This window comes from Peromyscus californicus, unplaced genomic scaffold (genome assembly GCF_007827085.1).
Source record: "Peromyscus californicus insignis strain IS unplaced genomic scaffold, ASM782708v3 Scaffold_7__1_contigs__length_154581171, whole genome shotgun sequence".
Taxonomy (NCBI): domain Eukaryota; kingdom Metazoa; phylum Chordata; class Mammalia; order Rodentia; family Cricetidae; genus Peromyscus; species Peromyscus californicus.
This window is the reverse complement of record NW_026294595.1, coordinates 38,523,237-38,532,431: the sequence shown is the minus strand read 5'-3', so window position 1 is coordinate 38,532,431 and position 9,195 is coordinate 38,523,237. Positions and strand designations below refer to the sequence as shown.

General features: G+C 39.4%; 1 pseudogene; it reads left to right on the top strand.

Annotated features, from left to right (window-relative positions):
- The first annotated feature begins 5,832 nt into the window (after positions 1–5,832).
- On the top strand, positions 5,833–7,309 carry LOC128100366 (sentrin-specific protease 2-like; annotated as a pseudogene).
- The last annotated feature ends 1,886 nt before the right edge of the window (positions 7,310–9,195 follow it).

Below are 9,195 nucleotides of genomic sequence, written 5' to 3'. Positions count from 1 at the left end.
AGGTTCGAGCTGGAACAGGGACAGAATGGGAGAGCAAGGAAAGATACCATGATAAATGAAGACATCATGGGAATAGGGAGAAACAGGGTGCTAGGGAAGTTCCCAGGAATCCACAAGGATGACCCCACCTTAGACTACTAGCAATAGTCAAGAGGGTGCCTGAACTGGCCTACTCCAGTAATCAGATTAGTGAATACCCTAACTCTCATCACAGAGCATTCATCCAGTAACTGATGAAAGCAGATGCAGAGATCCAAGGCTGGGCATCAGGCCGAGCTCCAGAAGTCTAATCGATGAGGAAGGAGAGGGATTCTATGAGGAAGGGATATCAATATCACAATGGGAAAATGTACGGAAATGGGCAACCAAACTAGTGGAAATGCATGAACTGTGGACCAGTAGCTGTGGAGCCCCCATGGTACTGGACTGGGCCCTCTGGATAAGAGAGACAGTTTAGCTTGAACTGTTTAGGGGGACCCTAGGCTGTGAGATTGGGATCTGTCCCTGGTTCCTGAGCGGGCTTTTTGGAGCCCTGTGCCTATGGTGGGACACCTTGTGCAGCATTGGTGCAGGGGGGAGGGGTTAGGACTTGCCTCAACTAAATGTGCCAGGTTCTGCTGACTCCCCATGGGAGACCTTGCCTTGGAAGAGGTGGGAATGGAAGTGAGTTAGGGGTAAAGGCTGGGGGCTGTAAGGAGGGAGGTGAGGGGGGTCTGTGGTTGGTATGTAAAATGAATAGAAAATATCTTAATAATAAAAAATTTTTAAATTAAAAAAACCCACAAAAACAAAGGCCTCTCTAAGTAGGATTACAAGAGAAGTTTGTTGACCTAGTAAAACCTACAATGGGTGGAGAAACATCCAGAAGATCTGTTTGAAAATCAGGAATAAAATATGAGGGATGTGCTTTCCATGAAATTGCACACCCTTCTAGAGGTGTTAGCAGAACAGCCAGCCAAGGAAACATAAATCTAGGAACTAGAAAGAGAGAAACACTGTTCAGCAAGGTTTGAACCATGAAAATGCAAGAGAAATTGCAGAAAAGGTTTTGTGGGTCTAAGGTCATCCAAAGATTCACCAGTCTGACTCAAGTTTTGGTTCAGGTAAGTTAGAGGCTTTTTATTAAAAAGAGACTGGTCAGGACAAAACCAGAGAGAATTCTGTAGGTAAGGAAGGCCTCAGCTATTGTTAGCCAAAGGATTATGTAGGCAAAGACCAAAAAGTTATAATTTGGGGGAGCCAAATTAACTCATATTCTGTCTGAGTTACAGCAAGGTTTGATTTTCTAACAGACGTCCAGCAGGTACCTCACCCATCTAAGCAAGCAGGCATGTCATACAAAAGAATTTAGCAGCCAGTCTGTTCAATTCTGTGACCCATTACCTTGTAGGAATAGCTGAGGCACTGAAATATTTTGCAACAATCAGTAATTTTTTAAGACTAGCCCAAATGTTTCAAAATATTTGTTTACACTGTGTGAAGATATATTACTGTGATTGATTTAACAGGCAGGAGAGATAGGCAGGATTTCTGGGGAGAGAGAAGAAGAGGAATCTAGGCACTTGAATTATGCCAGAAAGATGCCAACGGGACACAGAGGGAGTTGGACATAGAGAATGAAAAAAAGTAAAAAGCCACATGGTAAAATGTAGAATAATAGAAGCAGGTTAATTTAAGTTATAAGATCTAGTGGGGCAAGTCTAAACTCAGGCCGAGCTTCCATAATTAATAAGTCCCTGTGTCATTATTTGGGAACTGACTGGCTATCATAGGATTTGACCATTGTCCTAATTTTCTCAGGGTCCCCTAAAGATGCCATCACCCCAGACAACAGGAAACAGTCTAGAATACATGACACCCACATTCCCAAGAGGTGGAGTGGGTAGTTTTTGGTTGTTTGATGGATTATGATGTTTATCACCATTTAGGAGGGAGTTGGTTGCAAGTTGTTGTTGGTCATGGTCAGAGAGCAAGCTGAGCAAAGGAGATTGGATTCAGGGATCTCATTCTGAAAAAAAAAAAGGGAAGATATAAAAATGACAAAATAAAAGGGTAGATTATTGAATCTACTTTTAAACTAAAAAAGTAACTACTAGTCTTAAATATTTTATATTGATATGGATTTTTATATATTGATACAAATTTAAGGTTATTTTTGTTATACTGTATATATGTTTCTACTCTTGCTTAAGCTATTGTACCTATGTAGTTCATTTAACAATGTAAATTTCTAGTCCTTGAAAACTATTATTATAAAGTATTTAAGATAATTAAGAGATGCAGGTTAGTAGTCTTCTATTACAATCAGACATGTAGTCATGTTAGGTATGTTTTCAAGGTCAAACAGATATATTTTAGATAGATAAGTGGTCTTCAGACACTTCAGAGACCTACAGAATATGGTATTTAAGATGTTTTAATAACAGAAGGCTTTTCATGACACTGAGACATGTCTGCTCCTGGCAGCACCAATTTAAAGGATGATGGGTATTGAAGAACCTCCATGTGGAGTTTGCTTTCATTGTGGCAAAACTAGCCATTAGGCAAGAAACTGCCCTTGCCTTGACTATTGACAGTATGCTGTCCAAATTGGATGAGAAGGATACAAAAGAAAGCAACGGCTGAACTTTGCCAAGACAAGGTAGAAGAGTCCTTCAAAATTCCTGCTTCATAGAAAACTCTGTCAGATAGTCAAGGCCTGTAGGCTGAAGATGAATGCCCCAACATTGTAGAGGAACCTTGAGGACTGTCCAGGCAGCCAGCTGTCTTTGCCATTTCTATAGTTTTGGAAGTTGTTTGCTCTTCACTTCCTGTTTACTCAGGTAATATTATATCCTTCTCCAATCTTTGATAGGGTTGAAGACTAGATAGGTATAGTTATAGTTTTCCTTGTTACCAAATTCAGGAAAGAAATTTACATAAGAGATGTAAAGTTTATAAGGTTGAGAAACATAAAAGCTTAAGTTGTTTATCTAAACAATGTTTTAAAGTCTAAAAGATATTTTTAGGATAGCAATGCAAATTATGATAAAAAATGGTTTAGGTATAAAATTTTGGACTCGCAAAGATAGATATTATAGTACTTTCTCCAAATTTGCCAAATACATTGTGAATGTATTCTTATCTGATAATTCTTCTTATTGTATATAGTTTTACTATGTTAGAATTAAAAATTTTCCTTTTTATTTAAATAAAAAGGCCGAAATGTTGTGGGATATTTGTACACTGTATAAAGATGTATTGTTGTGATTGGTGTAATAAAGATCTGAATGGCTAATAGCTAGGCAGGAGAGGATAGGCAGGATTTCCAGCAGAGAGAGAGAGAATAAGTGAAAGGGATGAAGCTGGGTGCTTGGGAAATGCCAACAGGAGGCAGAACAAGTTGGACAAATAGGACAGAGGAAAGGTAATCACTTTGCATGATGGAAAATAGATTAATAGAAACAGATTAATTAAGTTATAAGAGCTAGTTATAAAAAAGCCTAAGCTAAGGCCATACTTTCATAATTAATAATAAGTCTCTGTGTTGCTATTTGAGGGCTAGTGATTTCAACAGGAAAGCTTACTACACCCAATTGCACCAGGAAGTAGATCATCTTGGGCCAGGTAACAGGGTATATTCAAAGTAGGAGCAAATTCTTCATGACTTACACAAGCTAAAAACACCTGTTTTTACAAGCCTGGTACAGTAAATTTATTCTCTAAACATAATGTTCACCATAGCAAAGGGAGCCCAGTCATTAGGTTATTCAGTGATGTAAAGATCAGTGTGGGAATTTGAACTTCTTTTCTGTTTGTGAACAAACATCTCCAAGGTGTAATTAGAAAGGAGAAAAAGAATCCTGGAAAGATTAAAATGATACCTGGGGAAATAACAATCATACGAAAGTCAAACCTTTTACAGAAAAAAGTACATTTTTCCTTAGACTAAAACACTGGTATAAATATACTTACACAGTTTGTTAAGTGGTTACATTTCAATGATAAACAACAAACAATATGTGTCTCTACTTCTTTGCTCACAGTTTTGTAAAAAACTCTCTGTGCTTTTGAAAGTAGATGAAAGAGCTGCTCAAGGGGCCAGAGATAACCAGTAAAGTATTTGGTATATAATGATGGCGACTGCGTTCAGATCTCTGAACCCACTAAAAAAACCACACATCTGTAACTCCAGCTCTGATTTAATTCTTCCTACTGTTTTCTAGGGATGGGTTCAGGGCTTGTGTTATTGCCAGGACTGTCACTGAGGTAGTGATGTATCTTTTTCTCAACGAATCCTATTGACAATGCTGAGATTTTATTTACTCTCTTATGGCAACGTACTTATCCTCCGTGTGTTGGTACCTGTTATGCAACTGTTTCCTCCAACATTGAAACATTCCACCCTGATGGAAAGCTCCTCGAGTGGGAAGACAAACAACTCAAAAGAGCTCAGAAAGTCCCTGAAACTGACAAGATTCACTAGACCCCTCCTTGCCAGAATAAGCAATAAAAGCTGAGAGTCCCTCTCAGATGGAAGGAAGCTGAGCAGAAGCTGGAAGAAGCAGAAACCAGCCAGCTGCTTGAAAGAGGTTTAGATCAACTGAGTCACTTGGAAAGGACACTCTTTGGCCTGCTGAGTTGCCTGCAGGGTATGCAGTTTTTCCAGGTTCCCAGCTTTTGTGAGCTGTCACTCATGCTGAGGGTGGGCTATGATAATGCACCTGTCTTTGAGTCATTTCTGCTCCTGTAAATAACCCCTCACCCACATTACTGTAAGTAAACCCAATAAAACTTATTAATTCACCAAGGTGGACTTTGCTGGTATCCGTACTTTGATCTGTCCTGGGTTCTCTCTCTGGGGAGAGAAGACAGGTGTATTTCATTTCCCCATGAAAAGTTTTGTCACACAACAGTACCTACTGAGTTTTGTAACTGTAAAATTCTATTTTTTCTTTGTAACTAGTAAGCATATCGTGAGGAGCCATTTTGAAGGGCAATTATATTTTGTTTTCTATTATTGACCACGATGGATAATTTCCTAAAAGACAAAAATGTACTAATCAGGACAAGCTAGATTATGCTGAGATGATCTAGGTAACCCTGTGCTCTACAGAAGAGAACTGAGATGTGTATGATTACTTCACAACACTAACCCTGTCTTCCAACTCCTGGACCCACTTGTGGGTGAGCAGGGCTGCCACTTTCCAAAGAACGTTGATTTACGTTCTTTCAGGTCACATCACAATCAGCTATGGAACCTTGAAGGCTGTGGGTAGGGCAACCTTTGAGTCAGGCATCACTTATGAGGCTTTCCTCCGATGTGTTAGCTGCGTGGTTAAAGCCTGATGTCTTACGGTGGCTAGGACAATCCATCCGATTTTGAAGTTCTGGGTCTTTAGCCGGTTACTGAGCCCTTGCGGGGCCCTTCTGAGGAAGTAATCCTAGAACTCTACGGGGTTTCCCACAGTGGACCCTGATGAACTGCCAACATTTAATTATTCACCAATCAGTTCCCATTGCCAGCTCAATTGGCTTCTTACTCTGACTGACCTTGATGTCCAAAGTCAACTCAGTTTATAAAGAAAAACTATTCTGAGCTCTTCATCCTGTGGCCTGATAGGTTTCTGACCTTGAACCAACTTGGAGATTATACGTTTACTGGAATAAGTAATTCTTTGGATATCGGGGTGACAATAGCCCAAGAATACCCAGTCAGAGTCAGACAGATGGTTGCATTCATCTGATGCATTCATCAGATATAGCATTCAAGAAGGCTATATCATACCGGGGAGCCAGCAAAGGCAAATCCAGAAGTGAGTCCATGTTGAGTGGTAACCTCAACAGTGTGGGATGGAGATGAAGCCCGAAGCTTCTGGGCAAGGTCAAAAATGGAAATACCAGGATGAAGGTGGAACAGAGATCGAGTCTGAAGCTTTGGGACAAGGTAAAAAACTGAAATAGGATAAAGGTGGAATGGATTTGGAGTTTGAAGAGCCCAGCAAAACTCAAAAGAGAATACCTCAGGAACAGCAAGACCTAGAGCTTCAAAGTCAACAGCCAGGAAAGGATGAGCTACAGAAACCCCAGCGAGAAAGTCTAAGACAACTAAAGCCCCTGGAGTGGGCCAAAGGTCCACAGGAGCAGGCTGTAACTGGGAGAAAGTCTGGGGATGCTGGCAAGGGTCACAAGTGCCCTGTTGCATCATGGAGGAATATGCCAAAAACTACCAAAAGGAAAAGTACCAAAGGTTACTGCAGCACTATCCACCCAGCGACCATATGAAATCTGACCCACACAGGGCTCACACCACCCTTGTGGATACCTCGAAGGTCAAAGGTTGTGTGGAGGGGCACAGTCATGGATCCAGAAAACTCACTGTGATCCTAAACAATCTACTGTTGTTGCCACAAGAGAATGTCTCTCACCAGACAAAAGAGTGAAGATGCGTACAGAGAACTCTGCTGATACACAGAAGAAAGATGCAGTAAACCTTGAAGGAAGAAGGGGACACCACTTGGAGCCTGACTTGCTAGGAGCTCAAGTCTTCCTGCATAGTGGCAGCAGTAGGTCACTCCCCCAAAAGATGCCAGTAGTTATAGCAGAGAAAAAGCCTGTTGTAGACCAAGAGAAGGGAAGAGGAATGGATGAAGTCCTTAATGTTATAGCAGACATGGAAAAGGAAATAAAACATGCACTAGGTCCAGGACCCCAGGAGGAAATCTTAAGTAACAAATTCAAATTGCAAATTACTCAAGGAGCTATCCAGACACACTACAGAACAGTGAATGGCTCAATGGCAAAGTCATTAATTTTTACATGAATCTTCTGGTTGAGAGAAATGACAATAAAGGCTACCCAGCTCTTCACATGTTCAGCACTTTCTTTCATCCTAAAATAAAACATGGTGGCTACCGTTCTGCTAAATGATGGACTCAAGGAATGAAATTGTTTGAAAAAGAAATTATTCTCATGCCTATTCATCAGAAGGTACATTGGAGCCTGAGAGTAATCAACCTAAGAAAATGAAGTATCATCTACCTCGATTCAATGGGACAGACAGGGCAGAGTATTTGTGCGACCATCTTTGAATATATACAAAATGAGAGCAAAACTTGAAGGAACATTGAGCTGGACCCTTTGGAGTGGAAGCTATACAGTATGACATCAAAGGAGATTCCTCAACAACTGAATGGGAGTGACTGGAATTTTTACTTGTAAATATGCAGATTACATTTCTAGAGACCAACCACTTACCTTTTCTCAGTAACACATGCCCATCTTTAGGAAGAGGATGATGTGAGAAATCCTGCATAGTCACTTACTGTAACAACATCCACCTAGTTGCTATGGTACCCCTGCACTTTTCCATTAACGTTTCTATACACCTCAAGCAAGATAGGTTGAAAAGATTTAAAACAGATTCTGAGCTGCCTGACATGGATGAAGCCCATTCTCTTCAATGTAGTCCTAACCTGGGGAGTCCTGCCCAGTGCCACCTATAGGCTGCATGTAACTACTGCAAGCTTAGAACCGCTGTTCAACCCACACAAGAACACATGTTCAAAAAACACTGTTTTAATTTGGATTTAGTTTACGAATTGTTTTAATGTTGGATTTAGTTTACGAATTGTTTTAATGTTGGATTTAGTTTACGAATTGTTTTAATGTTGGATTTAGTTTATAAATTATTTTTTGTCTTCTTCTCCACAATGATTGTTTATGTTTTCACTAACTCATTTGCAAACCTTGGCAGTTGTCACTTTCCAATATTCTGTAATTACCAACTCTATTCCTTGTTTGAACTGTTTATTCCAGAAAGGAAGGCCCATCACAATGCCATTCCCTGCTGAAGATTAGGAGGGACATCAGCAAGAAGATGCAGGAAGTGTTGACTAGCATCTCTAATGCTGGAGTTGTATCTGTTAAATTGAAGCTGGAGGTTTTTTTTAAAATGTATCTTTTAAAGCTTGAAAATAGTACAAGAAAGGACAATGAATTGCACAGACTGATGCTTTTCTGACCCATCACACTCTACTGGACTTGCATAGGTTGTAGAACTGTTGAGAAAAGCATCATGATTATTTAAAGACACATTCTTTCCCAGAATTAAGGATACTTACCTTAGTTTTTGGAAGTTGATTAGAAGTGACTATAATAGTAAATATCCATTTTTATCCCAGGTCTCATTGAATCCAAACCTCAGCTTTACTAGGTCTATTGAATTATTTGAAAAGTTTTATTCAATTTAAAGTTATGTGTTTTACTTAATTCATTAAATTAATATTGCTGTATCCCATTCCCACTGTGGAAGTGGGGATTTAGGGTTGATTTGCTAATTATACAATAATCCATTTTACATGTGATAAATTGTATTTAACTTTTCTGTTCATTATCTTACAGTTGTGTTTATGTAATTTTTATTTAATAAAGTTTAAAGTTGCTCAGAACATATTTTGCAAAAAAAAATAAAATAACCTTGATTTATTACCAGTAAATATTTGATTGCATGCATATTTTATATTTATTTTACATATTTATATAAAATAATTTATATTACATTAATTTATATTCCAGGGTCACATAAAATTTCTCCAGCAAAAAATATTCATGGCAAATAAAGAAAGATTATGAAGGCTTGTGCCCTAGAATTTGTCTTGTAAGAAAGAGAATCACTTTGTAGATGGAATTAAGATTGCTAGTTAACTGACTGTCTTTTGTATTACCATGACAAAACACTATGACCAAGGTATACAAGAAATCGTTTACTTTGCCTTATGTATTAGAGGGTTAGAGTCTGTGATATCAGAGCAAAGAATAGCTGAGAGCATCCATCTTGATTTACACCATGAGACAGAGAAAGAACTGGGTATCACAGGACTCTTTGAAACCTCAAAGCCCATCCCCAGTGACACACCTACAACAAGGCCACACCTTCCCATCCTTCCCAGATAGTTCCACTAATTGGGGACCAAGTACCCAAATAGATGAGCCTACCAATCTCATTCAAACCACCACAATGACCTTAAGATAGAGAGTTTCTTCTGGGTCTCTGCCTGTACTCCATCTAATCAAAGGGCCTTTTAAAATAGAAGCGTCTTTGCTGCATGCAGCGCAGGGAGATAGATGGATGAAGGAAGGGTGAGAAAGCTTTGAGAAAAGAGGCAGAGAACAAAAAGTGGGGGCATAGAAGAAGACCAAGTATTTTCTACTCAG